The sequence below is a fragment of the Piliocolobus tephrosceles genome, chromosome 16 (assembly GCF_002776525.5).
Source record: "Piliocolobus tephrosceles isolate RC106 chromosome 16, ASM277652v3, whole genome shotgun sequence".
Taxonomy (NCBI): domain Eukaryota; kingdom Metazoa; phylum Chordata; class Mammalia; order Primates; family Cercopithecidae; genus Piliocolobus; species Piliocolobus tephrosceles.
This window is the reverse complement of record NC_045449.1, coordinates 47,814,536-47,835,673: the sequence shown is the minus strand read 5'-3', so window position 1 is coordinate 47,835,673 and position 21,138 is coordinate 47,814,536. Positions and strand designations below refer to the sequence as shown.

Here is a 21,138-nt window from a genome sequence, read left to right as displayed (position 1 = left end):
AAATAAAATAAAATAAAATAAAATAAAATAAAATAAAATAAAATAAAGTAAAATAAAATAAAATAAACTGGTAAAGTAAAATAAAATGTAGTTCTGGCTGGGCACGGTGGCTCACACTTGTAATCTCAGTGCTTTGGGAAGCCAAAGTAGGAGGATTGCTTGAGCCCAGAAGTTCAAGACCAGTCTGAGTAATACAGCAGGACCTCATCTCTAGACAAATTTTTAAATTAGCTGGGCATGTTGGCGCACCCCTGTAGCCCCAGCTGGAGAGGCTCAGATGGGAAGATTGCTTGAGCATGGGAGGTCCAGGCTGCAGTGAGCTGCGTTTGCACCACTGCAGACCCTGTCTCAAAAATAAATAAAATAAAATAAAATATCGTTTTACCTGTTATATGTCAGTCATAAACAACATATTTTAGCTTTGCCTCCTTGAACATTATATAAAAGAAATCATATTACACATATTATTTTCTGTATTACTTCTTTCACTCAATAATCTGTTTGTACATTTAAGATGTATGTTGCTGAGGTTGATTCATTCCAAGGCCTGTGTTGTGCTTTCAATAAGGTAGTTACTAGCTATTTGGCTACTGTTAGTGACTGAGGAACTGAATCTTTAATTTATTCATTTTAATTATTTTTAAATTTAATTTTTAGTCAATGCAGTCATTAGAAAATTTATTGGGTATATGATGCTACTTTTTCAACTGCAAATTTTACAAAATCTAAATATAGATTAAGGTGTTTTGTTTGTCTGTCTGTCTGTTTGTTTGTTTTGAGACAAGTTTCACTCTGGTTGCCCAGGCTAGAGAGCAGTAGCACAATCACAGCGTACTGCAGCCTCGACCTCCCAGGCTCAAGTGATCCTCCCACCTCAGCCTGCCTAGTAGCTAGAACTATAAGCACACACCATCATGCCTCGCTAATATTTTTAATTTTTTGTAGAGACGTGGTTTCACTGTGTTGCTAGGCTAGTCTTGAACTACTGAGTTAAGTGAGTGATCTTCCTGCCTATGCCTCCCAAAATGCTGGGATTACAGGCATGAGCTACCTAACATCCAGCCAGGTTAAGTATTTTTATTATTATTATTTACTTTTCTCCCTAGACTGCTCAGCAGAACAGATTAAGTTTTTTTGATAAAAATTTAGCAACCAAATTTAGACTTCAAAGAGTTAGTATGGAAAAAAGAATGTAAACTCCCCAATTAATTTTTATACTAATAACATGTAGAAATGATACCCCTTTGGATATTTCAAAGACTTAGTATGAAAATAAAATATCTCATTAATAACATATATAATGACTGCATGTTGGAATGATAATATTTTGGATATAATATATTCACATGTTTCACCTGTTTATTTTTTAGTTTTATTTTTTAAGTGACTACCGGAAAAGTTAAGATTATGTATGTGGCTTGCATTATGTTTCTAATGAATAATAGAAGTATTAATAATACTTCTATTCAGTATACACACCCATAATAATACTTTTAATAAGTATTAATAATACTTCTATTATTATATAAAGTATTAATATGTTTCTATTATTATATAATAGAATAATAGAATATTCCATTGTATGATTATACTGCAATGTATTGATTCATCTACTGTGGACAGATACTGAGATTTTTCTAGTTTTTAGTTATTACAAAGAATGCTGCTTTGAACATTCTTATACTTGTATTCTGATAATACTTTTGCCTGGGTTTCTCTAGGATATAATAAGGGTACAAAATTGTTTTCCTAAGAAGTTGTGGCAGATTGAAAACATGCCAAGTCTCTAACCATCCAACCTCTAGCAAATCTCTAAAAATTATAGAACAGAAATAATTTAAAAATCCACAATCTTAACTCAAAATGTGGAAGCAGCTCTACAAATGATCCGCTGTCAGAAATGCCCAAGAACTACCTACAGGTTATTGGTTGGGACAGTGGAGTGGGAGAAGCCAGAGGTACATCAACCACATATCCTTCTTCCTTGGGCCAGGCAGCAAAGGGTGTCTTCCTCCAGGCAGGAGCAATTGGTGTTAGAAAGGGGGCAGGGTCCTGCAGCCCTGGAGGAAGGGTGTGTAGTCCCTTACCAGCCATCTCCCACACCTTCCTATTATCAGGAGACTCCATCTGGAACACAAGCCCCAGAAACCCATCTCTCCTTTAGAGCTAGAAAACAGGATTGTCTAGTTCCAGCATTTTTTTTTTCCTTATTAATAAGATGTCAAACTAAGGGTGAGGGAAACTATTTTAAAGTGGTCATAACTCCTCTTCTTAGATGACTATGATTGTCATGTGTTTTACTTTTAATTTAGAACTCATGTATAATTTGTCTATGTAAGTTGAACTAATGATGTGACACACAAACTGTTGTGAAAAATGCCAGTTACTGGCTGGGGGTGGTGGCTCACACCTATAGTCCCAGGGCGGATCACCTGAAGTCAGGAGTTCAAGACCAACCTGGCCAACAAGGCAAAACCCCATCTCTACTAAAAATACAAAAACATTAGCCAGGCATGGTGGTGCACACCTGTAGTCCCACCTACTCTGCAGGCTGAGGCATGAGAATCGCTTGAACCCGGGCAGTGGCAGTTGCAGTGAGCCAAGATGGCGCCATTGCACTCCAGCCTGGGGTGACAGAGCAAGATTGTCTCAATTAAAAAAAAAAAAAAATGCCAGTTACTTTGAATGTAAGCATTTTTTCCAAAATCATGTATGTGTCTAATTACTTCTATAAATCAATAAGAAAATGATTTTAAAAATTCAACAAGATCATGGACAGAGGACAGAAAACTCAGAGAAGAAACACAAATGTTCAATAAACATATAAAGATATTTAATTAAATTCATAAGTAATCACAAAAATTCAAATTTAGATGGGATACCTTTTATTCACCCATAACATCAACAAAAAGTTGTAGAATACCCAGTGGTGAAAAGTGTGGGGAAATGAATGCTGTCATATGCTGTTGACCATAGTGTAAGTTGGCACAACATTTTTGACGGCAATTAAAATTTCGTATCTACATAGGCTTCACCCCAACAATTCCACTTCTAGATATGTATTCTACAGAATACATTCTACAACAATTCCATTTCTAGATATGTATTCTACAGAAATACTTGCCCATGTTCACAAAGAAGCATGGATTTCATTGCAGCAATGCATGTAACAAGAAAACTGGACATAATCTAAACATCCATCAAAGAAGCATGGATTTCATTGCAGCAATGCATGTAACAAGAAAACTGGACATAATCTAAACATCCATCAATGGGGGAACTATTAAATAAACTATGATACATCCATACTATGGAATATTATGCAAGAGTTTAAAATGAATGCGGTAACCCTCTAAGTACTGGGAAGGAAAGAAATCTAAGACATATCATGAAGTGAAAGAATCAAGTTGTAAGACGTTACCATTTATGTGAAGAAAAAAGATTTTTAAAGCCACACAACAAATCTATTTTGCTTTATGTAAATATGTATGTAGGCAAATGGGGAAAAGTCTGGAAGGTTATATACTAAACATGGAGTGTTACCTCAGGGATGAGGGAGTAGGACACAAGGAGGGTTTTCGTTATAGCTGTTATTTCATTTTTATACATTAGGAATGTAATCATGGGCTGGGGGTGGGGCTGAGGGCTGGGATTACAAAATGCCTGTAATCCCAGCACTTTGGGAGGCCAAGGTGGGAGGATCATTTGAGCCCAGGAGTTTGAGACCAGCCTAAGCAATATAGGGAGACCCTGTCTCTACAAAAAATAAAAAATTAGGTGGGCATGTACCTGTGGTCCCAGCTACTTGGGAAGCTGAGATGGGAGGATCTCTTGAGCCTGGGAGGTAGAGGCTGCAGTGAGTCGTGATTGCACCACTGCACTCCAGCCTGGGGAACACAGTAAGATCCCGTCTCTGAAAAAAAATATATATATATGTATATCTAACAAAGTATTATTTGTATAATAAAAAATAAATTTAAATTGACTCTTATTTTAAAGAGAGCCTACCAAATTTAATTTTAAAATAACCACAGGATTGCAATCAACAGAGGTCGATTTGGGGTATGGAGGGGAAACATGTTTTCTCAGAGGTACTGACCTCAAAATTCTATACCAGGAAGGATCTTACAATGCAGTTAGTTTTTTGTCATATTTGGAGAGAATATACTCACAGTTTCCCAGTCCAACTGTATGCTTTCCATACATCTTCACCAATGTAAGAAATATAGTTTCCTTGGAAATTTCTGTGAAGAAACACAGTTCATATCCTTGAATAGGAAGGAAAAGAATGAACAGGATAAGTAAAAGAATCATGGCAAAAAAAAAAGAATTATGGCAACCTTGTGGGGGGTATTCAGAAACAGAGAATAACACCTGCTTTCTAATTTCCAGCGCTGTCAGCTTCCCAGTTTGCACAATTAACCAAGAAATAATGTGGGGCCACTGGCACAAATGAGGCATCTCCCGGAAGCTTAACTTCCTATCCATCCCATCTCTTAGAGAGATAATGCCACTTAATTACTTTGAATGTAAGTATTTTATCCAAAAGCACTTATGTGTCTAAACTAACTCCTTCTACAAATCAAAAATGGTAAATACTTCAACAGAAAACTGGGCAAAAGCTTATCATTATCAACAAATAAGAAGAAAGAAACCCTATGCTGGGTAACGCCAAAGCTTTGGCCCGGTGCCCTCTGTTGAAACATCCTAGGCCTTTTCTTTCCACTCCTATCACAACCAATCTGATTTAGCCCCTTCACACTTTACTCCTAGATTTTGCTAGACCTTTCTATTTTGTCTCCCTGAATTAAGCTTTCCCCTCTAGGGCATTCTACGTATGGATTCTAAAATAATCATCTGCATGTCTACACTTGAACATTATGCAAAAAATAAAATAATCCTCCTGTTTTAATCACCTAATCTCTTTTGGTTGGAAATTTTCAATGGCTTTCCATATGTCATTGTGTAACTTTTAAACTCCCATACCTGATAATCAAGGTTTTACATAATTGTTTCTTCATTGCTCCTTCACCTGATTCTTTGCAGCCAGATTGGTTTACTAAATTCTCACCATATCTGCAGCCATGCCTTTGCCTAGACTGTACTCCCATTTTTTTCCTTATTTAACAAATTATAGCTACTTTTTAAGCCCCAAGTAAAGTTTTAGCTTATCCATGTAACTTTCTCTGACCTCCAAATCTCAAGATTGCAGTTTCTGGTGAATTCTAGCACCAATGGTCTGCATTATCTTTTAGTACCTAATTACATATACCTCCTTTTTTATGCCTATTCTCTTTCTTCCCTCCTATCATTTTCATGTTCTAGGGACAGTAGCATACTTGGCTCTGGATTGGACACAAAATGAGTGCTACATATAGAAAGCCAGTGACAAAGATGAATTCTGGACGTAACTAAAGGACTGAGTAATCATGTTAACAGCCAACACTCCTACATATGCTAGGCACTGATGAAGTGTTTCATGTATTCACTCACCTAAATTTCACAACAGTCTTATGAAATGGTGACTAGCATAATCCCCAGTTTAAAGATGAGGAAATTGAGTCACAGAGCAGAATAACTTGCTCAGGGTCACCAAGCTAATAAATGACAGCCCTGGGTTCAGACCCAGGCAGCCTGGCTCCAGAATCAACTCTTAACCATTTAGAACATCATCACTGAGATGGGGAGAGGGACAGGCTGCTGTGAAGAGGGTGAAGTGAAAATGGGAGGAGAGCAGCAGTTAAGCAATGACGTGATGGGGCTAAATGAAAACGGATAAGAAAACAAGTAAGAGCAATCACAAGTAAAAGACTGGAGAAGGGGCCTAATAGTAAAGGCTAATGAGGAGAAGGAAGAGATTACAGGCAGAAGTGAAAGCAGAAAGTTAGTTGTCAGTATAGCTTGGGGAGATAAAGAAGGCCCAGGAAGGCCTCCAGGAAAAGGCTGCCGTGTGAGGCAGGACACAGAGGACAATGGAGGAAAGGTGATTCTTACAAGATGGTGAAGGTGCCATTGTAGGCATTGGGCTCTGGCACAGGCACTCAGCAGAGCCTCTGCTTTGGGCTGAGATCAATACATGAGAGCATCTCATCTCCGCAGGTACAGAGCTCACATATGTTGGTGCTTGTGGAGGCCTTCTGTTCCTCTGGTGCAGTTAAAGCCTTATTTTGGGGGTAACTTTCAGACTGCATCAATGAATCCTGAGTAGATTCTAGTTCAGTAGGTGGACCTGTGACTTCAGTCAGGCTTCGATGCAGAGTCTGAACCTGGTCTGGACAAGGAGCTGTAGTCTTCTCCAGGGCTGTAGAATGTCCAATCTCTGCAGTGGGTTCTGGAGTGATGGCAAACCCCAGGTCTGGAGGCTGAGTTGAGGTCTCCTCCATGGTTGGAGATGGTTTAACCTCTATAGTAGGTTCTGTAGTTATGGTAAGCTCCAGGTCCAGAGGTTGAACTGTGACTTGAGTCAGGTTTGAATGCTGAGTCTGGCCCTTGTCTGGAGGTGGAAGTGTCACCTCAAGGTGCTCTGGAGGAGGAGCTGTAGTCATCAGGGCTATAGAAGTTTCAACCTCTGTAATAGATTCTGGAGTGATGATAAGCCCTAGATCCAAAGGTTGAACTGTGACGCTGGGTGATGTTGGATGCTGAGCTTGATCCTGGCCTGGTGTTGGCACATACATCTCATAATATACAGGAGGTTGAGCTACAACCTCCTTACGTAGCTCTAGAGACCAAGTTAGGGTCTTCTGCATGGTTGGAGAAGGTTCAACCTCCATAGTGGATTCTGGAGCTAAGGTAAATTCCAGATCCAAAGGTTGAACTATGGCTTGAGTCAGGTTTGAATGGTGAGTCTGAACCTGGTCTGGATGTGGAAGTGTCACCTTAGGGTGCTTTGGAGGAACTAGAGTCTTCTTCAAGGGTGTAGAATGTTCAACCACCGTAGTGGGTTCTGGAGTGATAGTAAGTCCCAGGTCCAAAAGTTAAGCTGTAACGCTGGTTAATATTGGATGCTGAGCTTGATCCTGACCTGGCATTGGAACTGTTACCTCTTAATATATTGGAGGTTGGGGTACAACCTTAGGAGGCTGAGTTGGGGTCTCCTGCGTGGCTGGAGAAAGTTCAACCTCTGTCGTGGATTCTGGAGTGATGGTAAGCCCCAGGCCCAAAGGCTAAACTGTGACACTGGGCAGTGTTGAATGCTGAGCTTGATCCTGACCTGATGTTACCTCATAATGAGCTGGAGGTTGAGCTGCAACCTCTGTAGGTGGCTCTGGAAGCTGAGTTGAGTTCTCCATGGTTGGAGAAAAAAAAAAAAACATGGTTGTGGAGTTGTGGTAAGTTCCAGGTACAAATGTTGAACTATGACCTGTTAGGTTTGTGTGCTGAGCCTGAACCTGGTCTGGAGGTGGAAGCATCACCTCAGGGTGTTTTGGAGGAGCGGTAGTCTTCCTCAGGGTTGTAGAATGCTCAGCCTCCATAGTGGATTCTGGAGTGATGGTAAGCCCCAGCTCTAAAGGTTGAAATGTGACACTGGGTGATACTGGATACTGGGCTTGGTCCTGGCCTGCTATTGGAACTGTCATCTCATGCATTGGAGGTTGAGCTGCAACCTCCTTAGGTGGCTCTGGATGCTGAGCTGGGACCAGCTGCTGGCTTGAAGGTTCTACCTCCATAGGGGGCTCTGGAGTCTGAACTGTGGCATCCTGCTGGGTTGGAGAAGGTTCTGCCTCCATAGGGGGCTCTAGAGGCTGAGCTGGAACCCCCTGCTGAGTTAAGAGATGGTTCCACCTCCTGAGGGAGCTCTGGAGGTGAAGATGGGGCCATCTGCTGGGTCTGAGAGGGTTCTACCACCACAGGCGCCTCTGAGGACTTAGCAGGGCCTGCCTGCTGGACTGGAGAGGATTCTACCTCTTTAGGTGGCTCTAAAAGCTGAGTTGGGGTCTGCTGTAGGACTGGAGATGGTTCGACCTTCTCAGGTGGCTCTGATGGCTGAGCTGGTATCTCCTGCTGTGGTGGAGGACTGACCTCTTCAGTGGACTTTGGAGGATGACCTGAGGCTTCTTGCTGGGTTGCAGATGGTTCAACACTTAGGGGGCTCTGGTGGCTCAGCTGGGAACTCTTGCTGGACTGGAGAAGGTTCTACTTCCTTTGGGGGATCTGGAGTCTGAGGTTGGGCTTCTTGCTGGGCCAGAGAAGACTCAGCCTCCTCAGGGGTCTATGGATGCTCAGCTGCAGCCCCTTGCTGGGTTGGAGAGGGGTTCTCATTATTAACAGGTTCTGGAGATTGAACTGAAGTCTCCCATTGACCTGCTAAAGGTCCAGGGTCTTCTGATGACTCTGGAGGCAGAGGTGGGCCCCCATGCTGGGTGGTGCAGAAGGTTCTACATCATTATCTGGCTGTGAGAGCTGAGCTGTAGCTTGGATTGGAGAAGTTCCTACCTTTGCAGTAGGCTCTGTTGCTATGCTGAGCTGCATGTCTGGAGGCCTAATAGTGACATTGGGCAAATCTGAATGCTGAGCTTGGTGGTGACCTGGAGGTGAAACTCTCACTTCATGATGTGCTGGAGGCTGAGCTGGGGCCTCCTGCTGGGCTGGAGAAGATTCAGCCTTCCCAGAAGACATAGAAGGCTGAGCTGGCTGCTTCTGCTTACTGGGGGAAAGTTCAGGCTCCACAGGAGGATCCGGAGGCTCAGTTGGGGCCTCTCCTGGCTTACAGAAGGTTCCACTCCTCTGGAGGCTGAGCTGGGGCCTCCTGCTGGGCTTTGGAAGATTCAGTCTCCTTGGTAGGCTCTGAAGTTATGGTAACCTCCACATCCACAAGTTTAACTGTAACCCTGGACAGGTTAAAAGGAGCTTGATCCTCACCTGGAGGGTGAATTGTCACCTCATGATTCAGTGGAGTTTGAGCTCCACTCTCCACAGAGGACTCTGGAAGCTGAGTTGGAGCCTCTTGCTGGGCCTCAGAATGTTCAGCCTCCCAGGAAACTCAGAAGGCTCAGCTGGCTGTTCCTGCTCACTGGGGGAAGGCGCACACTCCATAGGAGGACCTGGAGGCTCAGTTGGGGCCTCCTCCTTGGTTGCAGAGGGTTCCACCTCCTCTGGAGGCTGGGTTGGGATCTCCTGCTGGGATGGAGAAGATTCTGCCTCCTTGGCAGGCTCTGGTTATGATCTCCACATCTGCAGGTTTCACTGTAACGCTGTAATGCTGGGCAAGTTAGAATGAGCTTGATCCTCATCTGGAGGGTGAACTGTCACCTCATGATTTGGTGGAGTTTGAGCTGCACTCTCTGTAGAGGACTCTGGAGGATGAGCTGGGGCCTCCTGCTTGGGTCTCAGAAGGTTCAACCCCCCACAGGAAACTCAGAAGGCTGAGCTGGCTGCTGCTGCTCACTGGGGGAAAGTTCAGCCTCCACAGGAGGACCTGGAGGCTCAGCTGGGGTCCCTTGCTGAGTTGCAGAGGGTTTCCTCTCCTCAGGGTGCCCTGGTGTCCGAGCTGAAGCCTCTAATTGGGTTGAGGAAGAGTTCATCTCCTTGGTGTGCTCTGGAGGCTGAGCAGTGGCCTGTTCCTGGCTTGATGTAAGTTTCTTACGTGGCTCTGGAGTTACCACAAGCCCCACACCCACAGGTTTGACTGTGACACTGGGCAAGTGTGAGTGCTGAGCTTCATTCCAACTTTTCAATGGAACATTTACCTCATGACGTATCAATGGCGGAGCTACCATCTCTTCAGAGGCAGGTCGCTGCTGTGCTGGGGCCTCCTGCTCTGTTGAAGAAGAGCGGCCCCCTCAAGGCAGAGCTGGGGCCTCCTGCTGGGTTGAAGAAGGTTCTCCCTCCTCAGGGAGCTGTGGAAGCTGCTCTGGGGCTTCTTCCTGGAGTGAAGAGGACTGGATCTCTTCAAGGGTCTCTGGATTTTGAGTTTCGGGCTCTAAATGGAATTGAGAAAGACAGACTCGCTCAGGGGGCCCTGGAGGCTCATCTGAGTTCACCCGGAGTTCTGGAGGCAGGCTGCCTGGATACAGTATATCCGTACTTGAATCTAAATCTAAATCTAAGTTCATTTCCGACACTGAAGTTTTGATACAAATAGGTGTGGAGTTCCAACAACAACCTTAGCAAGCTTCCAATGCTTAGCTAGATCTTTCTTCAGGTTCTTGGGCGAAACAGTAAACTTGGTTGCTTTTGAATTCTTATTTATTTTATTTTATTTTTAAATTTATTTATTTATTTATTTATTTATTTATTTATTTATTTATTTTTTGAGACAGTCTTGCTCTGTCACCCAGGCTGGAGTGCAGTGGCGTGATCTCGGCTCACTGCAACCTCCACCTCCCAGTTCAAGCGATTCTCCTGCGTCGGCCTCCTGAGTAACTGCAGGTGCGTGCCACCACGCCCTGCTAATTTTCTGTATCTTTAGTAGAGACGATGTTTCACCATGTTATCCAGGATGGTCTCGATCTCCTGACCACGTGATCCGCCCGCCTCGGCCTCCCAAAGTGCTGGGATTACAGGTGTAAGCCACCGCGCCCCGCCTGAATTCTGACTATCTAGAGGCTGAAGAAGTAAAGTATTTAATTTGCCTGATGATCTGCAGCCTGAGCTAGATCTGCAGTTTGAACCTTACTTTTGAGGCGAGGAGGCCGAGCTAGGGTCTGATTCTGATCCCAATTCAGCATTGGAACCACCTCTGGGAGTCATTCAGATCCTGGTGTGCAGCCGCTAACTGCTCTGGCCCCAGGGGCAGCTCTCCAGCTGAATCCGTGTCCAGGAATGGAACCAAAGTCTCGGTCAGTCTCAGTCGATTCCTGAGGCGGAGCTGACATCTGGGAAGAAGCAGAGGACCCCAGGTAATCAAAGTCCCCCGGGTCTGCCGGTGGGGGCGGGGGGCGGGGGTAAGCGCAAGGGAAGATTCGGGTGGGAGATTGGGGGAGCGGGAAAACCAGGGCTCATTCGGCCCCAGAGGGTCTGAAGTCGGCTGGAGCGGGTCCTGGACCCACTCCAGAGACTGAGCCTGCTGAACTAGTAGCCACAGTAGTTGCCAACCTGAGGAGGGGCCATGGGACCCAGAGGCGCAGCTGGGACATGACATGCTCTGGCGCCGCGCACTTAGCGGGAGCCATTCTGGCAGCCCCTGAGACGCTTGCGCCCCTGACAACCGCGCGCCCCGCCCCGTCCTTTATGACACCTTTATTTACACCACCTTTGTTAGGCTCGGGTCCAGATCCGCTCTGCGTCACCAGGACGATCTTATCCCACAATCCCACCCAAACCCCCCTTCCCGTCCCACCCCACCCCCGAACACCCCTCCCTTCCCCTTAGCGAGAAAGGATTTGGGCCGCAGACCCGGGTGGTCCCGCTACTCCAGCAGCCTGTTGTGGTGGGGTGTGGTCGGATAGGGACGCGGCAGAGCTTCCCAAGGAAGTCACAGGACCTCGGGATATTCAGAAGTGCTAGTCCAATTCTGGCAGCCTGAACTCCCTCCTCCAAGCTGAAATCCGAGAGATACTCTTCTTCCTCCTCTTGGCCATACTACCTCCAGGGAGAGCAACTGACCTGCAAAACGTGTGCCAGTTAGGGTGGCAAGCAGGATGTACATTACAGTCATTTATTCCAAAATGTCGCCATTTTCGCTGAACTTTTGATATCTTTTGTTGCATGTTTGATAATTAATTCACCACCCGATTAGGAAGGAGCTGTCAGGGATTAAGCGAGGACTCCAGATTTTCTGTAGGACAGGTTTTGGGGAGTGGGCAATTCAGTCTGGGGGAGAAGGCTTTAATCCGATTGAAGAGCCCTTTGCACTAGCCTAGAAGGGGGCTGAACTGTCATCCTGCCTTGACTCACAGCCATTACCCTAGAAATTACAGCACTACTCTTCAGAGGTCTACCCTGTGTGCACACATGGAGAAAACACTTAGTTCGTTAAGGTCAGCATGTTAAATACTTTCCTGAAATGCGACTGTAGCTAGAACCCAGCTGACTTCCCCACAGTCATTCTCTGAGACTGAGCCTCACTCTGTCGGCCAGGCTAAAGTGCAGTGGCCCAATCTCAGCTCACTGTAACCTCCGCCTCCCTGGTTCAAGCCATTCTCCTGCCTCAGCCTCCCCAGTAGCTGAGATTATAGGTGCCTGCCACCACGCCCCGCTAATTTTTTTGTATTTTTAGTAGAGATGGGGTTTCATCATGTTGGCCAGGCTGATTTTCAATTCCTGACCTCAAGGGATCTGCCCGCCTTAGCCTACCAAAGTGCTGGGATTACAAGTGTGAGCCACCACGCCCAGCCTCCCCACAGCCATTCTTACCTATTTTATTACTCATTGTCTGGCACAATCACCAGCATGTGAACTCCAAGGTGCTTCATCTTATTCCAGTGCCTAGCATAGGCATATGGTGCATAGTAATGGTGCCAGAGATTTTATTTTGGATACACCTGACATTTATCGATACCAAGTGTGCAAAGAAAAGAGATTGTTTCAGTCTTCCCATTCAGTAGCTCCTGCTTGAATGTATGACCTGAAGTACACGTAAGAAGAACCCACCACCCATCCCCCTCCCCAAGTTCCTAACCCCTATTAAAAGAAGAAATACACGTACCTCTATAAATTTTCAAGCAACTAAAATAACTAGAGGTTCATCTGCATTTATAAGGTTATTTGGGAATGCAAGTATCTACTGAGTTTTAATTCTTGAAATAATTTACACATTCCTGTGGATTTCTTACATCACCAATTCTTTCTTATATGTCTATTCTTTAAGTGTAGTATATGATTATATTCATGAAATTCAAATGATACAAACAAACTCAAATCTATTTGTATTAGAAATTAGTAAGAATTAACAGTAAAGTTAATTCTTTATTGATTTGTTTATCCACCTTCCTCTATCGCTGGTTTATAAGCTCCATAAGTGCTAGAGGAAACCATATCTTATTCTTTTTTCATTCCCAGAACCAAGCACAGTTCTTGGCATATAATAGAGGATAGATGATCTGTTGATTGAGCAAATGAATAAAACAATAAACAAGTAAAAAATGAAATTACTTCTGGCAAGGCACGGTGGCTAACGCCTGTAATCCCAGCACTTTGGGAGGCTGAGGCGGGCGGATCATGAGGTCAGGAGATCGAGACCATCCTGGCTAACATGGTGAATCCCCATCTTTACTAAAAATACAAAAAAAAAAAAAAAAAATTAGCTGGGTGTGGTGGCGGCTGCCTGTAGTCCCAGCTACTCGGGAGGCTGAGGCAGGAGGATGGCATGAACCCAGGAGGTGGAGCTTGCAGTGAGCCAAGATCATGCCACTGCCCTCCAGCCTGGGTGACAGAATGAGACTCCATCTAAAAACAAAACAAAACAATTTAAATTACTTTCTCCAGCTGAAGAGAAGGAGAAATGCTTGTTGGGAAGGAGAAATGAAGACTGATTTTCAAATGCTGAGTGCTACTGGGAAGACTGGCCTGTATCATGAGTTACGGTGGAGCCTTTCTGGACAACCAGGATGCTTCAGAAGGACTCTGAGCCGCTGGGTGGTACAGACATTTGTCACCTTGGATAACCTTGCCACAGTTCTTGTTGTTAACAATTTCCCTTCATTTCACTGAAAAAAACAAAGCCCTCTCAGGTGCCTTAGGCCTTTCCTTGATTTTATTTTAAAACATCATTCTCTTTTCTGTATTTATAAAAGGCAAAACCACAGAGACTAGGTATACGTGCTAAAGTAGAAAAGAATACTTAAACTAGATAACAGTGGGGGTCAAGTAGTAACCCCAGGCTCTGAGTTCAGTAAACAAATAAATCTAATATGAATTACATTTCTCCTCTCACCTGTCTATTGAGTTGTAGAACATTTCCTTCATTACTGTATCAGTGAAGGGCTTTATGCTGTGAAATTCTCAAAACCTAAAGCTTATGAAATGGTCTCAAGATCCAAAGAGCACTAAAAACTCATTACTTACAAAATGATACCAAGTAACTGTTCCATAATTTTTTTTTTTTTTTTTTTTTTTTTTGATAGAATCTCGCTCTGTCACCCAGGCTGGAGCGCAGTGGCACGATCTTAGCTCACTGCAACCTCTGCCTCTCAGGTTCAAGTAATTCTCCTGCCTCAGCCTCCTGAGTAGCTGGGATTACAGCACGCGACACCACGCCTGGCTAATTTTTGTATTTTTAATAGAGATGAGGTTTCACCATGTTGCTCAGGCTGGTCTTGAACTCCTGACCTCGTGATCCACCCACCTCGGCCTCCCAAAGTGCTGGGATTACAGTCATGAGCCACTGCGCCCATCCTGTTTCATAATCTTTACCGTATCTTCATAATATTTGAATGGCTATGTGAAATGGTCACAGGTTGGAAACAAATTATAGTCCAAAAGTTAAATAATACCTCACAGGTATCATTTCAGTTACAGGAAGTGGAACCAGGACTGAAGAGGATTTTTATGGGTTCAGAATGGGAGAGTGTGTGCTAATTGGTTTCTGAGTATGCCAAAAAGGCTAAAAAAAAGGCACCACTTAAAGATGGGCACGGCATAAAAAACCAATTAGGGAAGGGTAGGCATACGTAACATAGGTAAAAGGCGGGGATCGATCAGAGGAAAGCGTGCCAAACAAAAAGAGAGGCTCTCAATCTGTCCATGGATTTATCCAAGACTTGTAGCTTGGTTTTCAGGCTTTAAACTGTCTGGTTTGGAGGTCAGCTTTCACAGGGACCCAGCCCTGTCTGCCTAGGATTTGTCTGCCTCCTGCCACTATCAGTACCTTAATTTTAAAATATTGCTTTAAAAATGCTGACAATCATCTGAGCCTCTAGCAAGTCATGATCTTTTTGCTGGTGGGGCGTCTTGCCTCAATGTCACACCTGCTGACTGATCAGGGTAGTGGTTGCAGAAGGGTTGGGTGGCCATAACAATTTCTTACAATAAGACAATTACGTTTGCCACATTGATTGACTCTTCCTTTCACAAAAGATTTCTCTGTACCATGCATTATTGTTTGATAGCATTTTACCCACAGTAACACTTCTTTCAAAATTGGAGTCGATCCTCTCAAACTCTGCTGCTGCTTATTAACCAAGCTTATGGAATATTCTAAATTCTTTGTTGCCATTTCAACAATGTTCACGGCATCTTCACCAGGAGTAGATTCCATCTCAAGAAACCACTTTCCTTGCTCATCCATAAGAAGCAACTCCTGGCCTGGTGCAGTGGCTCACGCCTGTAATCCCAGCACTTTGGGAGGCTGAGGCAGGAGGATCACCTGAGATCAGGAGTTCGAGACCAGCCTGGCCGACATGGTGAAACTCCATCTCTACTAAAAATACAAAAATTAGCTGAGTATTGTGGCACGTGCCTGTAATCCCAGCTACTTTGGAGGCTGAGGCAGGAGAACCACTTGAACCCCGGAGGCAGAGGTTGCAGTGAGCCGAGATTGCGCCACTGCACTCCAGCCTGGGGGACAAGAGCCAGACTTCATCTCAAAAAAAAAAGAAGGAGCAACTCCTCATCCATTCAAGTGTTATCATGAGATGGCAGCAATTCAGTTTCATCTTCAGGCTCCACTTCTAATTCTAGTTATCTTGCTATTATCACAACATCTGCAGTTACTCTCCACTGAAGTCTGAACTCCTCAAAGTCATCCATAAGCGCTGGAATCAATTTCTTCTAAATTGTTGTTGTTGTTGTTGTTGTTTTTGAGATGGAGTCTTGCTCTGTCACCCAGGCTGGAGTGCAATGGCGCAATCTCAGCTCACTGCAACCTCTGCCTCCTGGGTTCAAGAAATTCTTCTGCCACGGCCTCCCAAAAAACTGGGATTACAGGCACTCACCACCACGCCTGGCTAATTTTTGTATTTTTAGTAGAGACAAGGTTTCACCTTGTTGGCCAGGCTGGCCTCAAACTCCTGACCTCAGGTGATTCACTTGCCTTGGCCTCTCAAAGTGCTGGGATTACAGGCGTGAGTCACTGTGCCCAGCCTAAACTCCTGTTAATGCTGATATTTTGGCCTCTTCCCATGAATAATGAGTATTCTTTTTCTTTTTCTTTTTTTTTTTTTTTTTGAGACGGAGCCTTGCTCTGTCGCCCAGGCTGGAGTGCAGTGGCACTATCTCAGCTAACTGCAAACTCCACCTCCCGGGTTCACGCCATTCTCCTGCCTCAGCCTCCCGAGTAGCTGGGACTACGGGCGCCGCCACCTCGCCTGGCTAATTTTTTTGTATTTTTAGTAGAGACGGGGTTTCACCATGTTAGCCAGGATGGTCTTGATCTCCTGACCTCGTAATCCACCCACCTTGGCCTCCCAAAGTGCTGGGACTATAGGCATGAGCCACTGCACCCGGCCAAGAGGAATCACCATCTCTGTCAGCAATAGCCTTAGAGAATGAACTTCTGAAGTAATAAGACTTGAAAATGGAAATTACTCCTTGATCCATGGGCTATAGAACAGATGTTGTGTTAGCAGCATGAAAACAACATTGATCTCCTTGTACATTTCCATCAGAGCTCTTGGATGACCAAGTGCATTGTCAATGAACAGTAATTTTTTTTGTTTTCTTTTTTTGAGACGGAGTCTCACTCTGTCACCCAGGCTGGAGTGCAGTGGCCGGATCTCAGCTCACTGCAAGCTCCGCCTCCTGGGTTGACACCATTCTCCTGCCTCAGCCTCCCGAGTAGCTGGGACTACAGGCGCCTGCCACCTCGCCCAGCTAGTTTTTTTTGTATTTTTTTTAGTAGAGACGGGGTTTCACTGTGTTAGCCAGGATGATCTTGATCTCCCGACCTTGTGATCCACCCGTCTCAGCCTCCCAAAGTGCTGGGATTACAGGCTTGAGCCACCGCGCCCGGCCCAGTAGTATTTTTAAAAGCATCTTTTTTTCTGAGCAGTAGGTCTTAACAGTAAACTTAAAATATTCAGTAAGCCATGCTATAAATATGTGCTGACATCCAGGCTTTGTTTTTCATTTATAGAGCACAGGCGGAGTAAATTTAGCATGATTCTTAAGGGCCCTAGGATTTCTAGAAAGGTAAAAGAGCATAAAGTCACCACCTGCATTAGCCCTTATCAAGAGAGTCAGCCTATCCCTTGAAGCCAGGCATTGACTCCTCTCTAGCTATGAAAGTCCTAGGTGGCATCTTCTTCCAATAGAAGGATGTTTCATCTACATTGAAAATCTGTTGTTGAGTGTAGCCACCTTCATCAATGATCTGAGCTAGATCTCTCGACAACTTGCTGCAGCTTCTCCATCAGCACTTGCTGCTTCCCTTTACACCTTTATGTTACAGAGACAGCTTCGTTCCTTCAGCATCATGAACCAACCTCTGCAAGTTTCAAAGTTTTCTTCTGAAGCTTCTTCGCCTCTCTCAGCCTTCATAGAATTCAATAGAGTTGTGACCTTGGTCCGGATTAACTCTTCATCCAAATTAACTCTTCATCCTCAGCACCCAAATATATGACTCATAGGCAGTTCCACTGCATAAACAAACAACATAAAATGAGGAAATGCAGAGCAAAGTGCCAGACACTGCAAGTGTTTCTGGAATAACTTCCCTCCTGGCCTGGTCTTTGCAATCCAGATTGTCAGTTTCTGGGGAAAATAACTTTCTGTCATACAAACATCCGAGGAGCAAGGAGCGTAGGAGGCCTGGGACCATGGCTCAGGGTGGATTAGAATCTAGCACCAAAAAACTTAAAGGAATTTCTGCTTTCCTTTGTTTATGGTGATTTACCAAAAGGCCTTTGAGGAAGTAGTTCTGCCTTTGAGACCTTAGAGAAGCAGACAAGCTCCTGCAGTTTTCCTTCAAGATTTCTCTCGGTTCTCCTCCTTGGGTCTGATTATTAAAAGACATAACCATCTCTGTGGTTTCTGTTACTTCCATCTTGGTTTCTTCTTTTCAAGCAACTGTGTGGATTTGACAACCAGCAATTACAAGAACCTGAATGAAAGCAGGTCGCTTGCGCCAGTTATACTTCCCGCACTCTAGTAAAACGAAGCTCCTCGTCAATCTGGCGTAGATGATACTCCCACTCCTGCCTCCACCCCTGCTCATCATGAAAGGATCCCTTGGATAGGGCTTTACAGCTTTCAGGACACTTTCACCTGTTCAAGTCTTAAAGGCAGGGCAAGCAGAGCGCATGCAGAGATGGGGCCGTCCCGGCACCCACTGCTGTCTCTCCCCCTGCCCAAGCCCAACATGATGCTGAGCTCAGTGAAAGTTTAACGATACTTTAGATTGATGGATCCCCTTAGTTTTCCACTTTCTCAGAATATCTCATCTGATCATCATATTAAAACACAAAAAATTAGGCTGGTTGCGGTGGCTCACACCTGAAATCCCAGCACTTTGGGAGGCCGAGGTGGGTGGATCACCTGAGGTCAGGAGTTCGAGACCAGCCTGGCCAACATGGTGAAAACCCATCTCTACTAAAAATACAAAAAAAACTAGCCGGGTGTGTTGGCGGGTGCCTGTGATCCCAGCTACTCGGGAGGCTGAGGCAGGAGAATCACTTGAACCCTGGAGGCAGAGGTTGCAGTGAGCCGAGATCGCATCATTGCACTCCAGCGTGGGCAACAAGAGCGAAATTCCGTCTCGGAAAAAAATAATAATAATAAATACAAAAAATGAGCTGGGCATGGTGATACAAAAGTAATGCAGTTTTGCTAATGCTTTTAATGGCAAAAACCACAATTACTTTTGCACCACCCTAATAGTTCTTTAAGGTTGGCAAGGTGGGAATTCACATCCCATTTCAAGGATGAAGTAAACTGAAGCTCAGAGCACTGAATTATTTTCCCAGGCTCCCCTGCAATGTAACCCTTCTGAGAAGATCTCATCAGAACTTCAACTCTGCCCACCACCAATAAGAGAACAATAAGAGCTAACATTTATGGAATGGCTCTCCTGGTGCAGGCGGTGCTTAGCGCCTCATATGTGCTCCACATCAGCAGGTGGAAAGGAAGTGGTTATCTTTACGCACTGTTGGATTCCCAAGGATGTCAGTCCAAACGCGCTCTTGGGCACCTATCCTGGGCCCAGGAAAGTAGTTTTAGAAATACAGAAAATAAGAACTACTGGCATTTACAGTACCTACTGTGGAGTTAGTGAGGCAAGATGAAATCACATGAGGCAGGCATGGTGGCTCACGCCTGTAACCCCAGCCCTTTGGGAGACCGAGACGGGTGGATCACCTGAGGTCAGGAGTTCGAGACCAGCCTGACCAACATGGTGAAACCCCATCTCTACTAAAAATACAAAAATTAGCTATGTGTGGTTGTGGGCCCCTGTAATCCCAGCTACTTGGGAGGCTGAGGCAGGAGAATCACTTGACCCCTGGAGGCAGAGGTTGCAGTGAGCCGAGATCACACCAGTGTACTCCAGCCTGGGCAACAGAGTGAGACTCCATCTCAAAAAAAAAAAAAAAAAAAGAAAGATATCACATAAAAGCAATGAACCACACGAACCTAATCCATGGGTAAGCAGGCTGTGGTGTCATGATGTAGATTAGGTTATATCCACTGTTCCCAGCTCAAACTCTCTCTAACTGTGTTTTTCCTCTACTCCACACCACAACATTCAACAGAGAAGGCTTCTGTGACCACATGTGTGGAGGTTTGCCTCCACATACCAAGGACCAGACACCAGCTGGATGTCTTCTAATTCAGTTCTGACACTATGTACATAGAGATAGTGTCAGATCCCACAGGCTGGGGGTTCAGTGTCCAATACTGCCCCACTCCCACACCAGTCGCAAGTCCAGGCCTCCAGAACTTCTGACCAACAGGCTTCAAGTGAGGCTTCCCATGACCCCTCTTTGAGTTCAATTAATTTGCTGGATCAGTTCACAGAACTCAGGGAGACACTTAAATTTACTGGTTTATTAGAAGGGATATTACAAAGGATACAGATGAAGATGATACAGAAGGGCTGGGCTCCCAACTAAACTCCACCCTTAAGCCTGGAACCATGGCCCTAGATGAAAACAGCTGACCCTATTTTTCCACCCAAATGTTGTCTTTTTTGGCCTGCTCTGCCCTATCCTGTTCCCATAAAATACTTCAGGTGGTAGAGCCACACAAGCGGCTGAGCATCAAGACACAAGCTAGCTGAGCTATAAGCAGAGAAGCAACTGAGCATCGGAGACTACGGATAGATGCAGCTAACTTCAGATGGTGCAGCTTCCGAAAGGGGCCCAGCTGGAGATGGCCAGGCTTCAGGGAAAGATCACCTTCCCATCCCCTTTCCAGCCTTCCTTTCCACTGAGAGTCACCTACCGCTCAATAAAGTCTTCCTCATTCATCACCTTTTTTTTTTTTTTTCTTCTTTTTTGAGATGGAGTCTCACTCTGTCTCCCAGGCTGGAATGTAATGGCACGATCTCGGCCCACTGCAACCTCCGCCTCTCGGGTTCAAGCGATTTTTGTGCCTCAGCCTCCAGAGTAGCTAGGACTACAGGTGCGCGCCACCACATCCGGCTAATTTTTGTATTTTTAGTAGAGGCGAGTTTTCACCATGTTGGCCAGGCTGGTCTCAAACTCCTGACCTCAAGTGATCTGCCCACCTCGGCCTCCCAAAGTGCTAGGATTACAGGCATGAGCCACTGCGCCTGGCCATTCATCACTTTTCAAACGGTTCATGTGACCTTATTCTTCCTGGATGCTGGACAAGAATCTGGGTGCCAAGAGGGCAGGGGCTCCCACCCTGACCTTCCACTGAGCTGGTTGGCACTCGGCCACCCCTGGATGGCAGGACTGAAAGAGCATTGTTTGTAACATGCTTGGACGCCGTGCGGCGCCTGCACAGAGCCTGCTCCAGGCAGAGAGGAGTGAATGGCCTGTTCCAGCATTTGTCCCCTCGGGTTCCCACACTCATTCACTCACACTTTCCCTCCCATAAGGAGTGGCCAGTGACAGGCTGAGTGCAACAAGCCACTCCATTCCCACTTGTGAAGGGGGTGGAGGGAAGTATCCCATCTAAGAGACATGTAGGGTGAGGTGTGGGGGAAGCGGTGCAGAGCTTCCAGGCCCTCCCTGGGCCCACCACCCTCCAGGAAGCTCCAGTGTTCAGCGATCCAGAAGCTCACTGGGCCCTGTCCTCTTGGGGCTTGTTTTGTTTTGTTTTTGAGACAAAGTCTTGCTCTGTCATCCAGGCTTCAGT

At 45.3% G+C, this 21,138-nt stretch overlaps 1 long non-coding RNA gene and 1 pseudogene across 2 annotated transcripts; one reads left to right on the top strand and one right to left on the bottom strand.

The window, feature by feature from the left end:
• Nucleotides 1-4,390: 4,390 nt before the first annotated feature.
• LOC116418479 lies at nucleotides 4,391-4,915 on the top strand. The gene is made up of 2 exons (XR_004228517.1): nucleotides 4,391-4,529; nucleotides 4,608-4,915. It is a non-coding gene; the product is annotated as an uncharacterized LOC116418479 (long non-coding RNA).
• Nucleotides 4,916-6,000: 1,085 nt separating this feature from the next.
• On the bottom strand, nucleotides 6,001-7,031 carry LOC111537706 (annotated as a pseudogene). The gene has a single exon (XR_004228542.1). The product of XR_004228542.1 is annotated as a leucine-rich repeat-containing protein 37A-like (transcript).
• Between the last annotated feature and the right edge of the window lie 14,107 nt (nucleotides 7,032-21,138).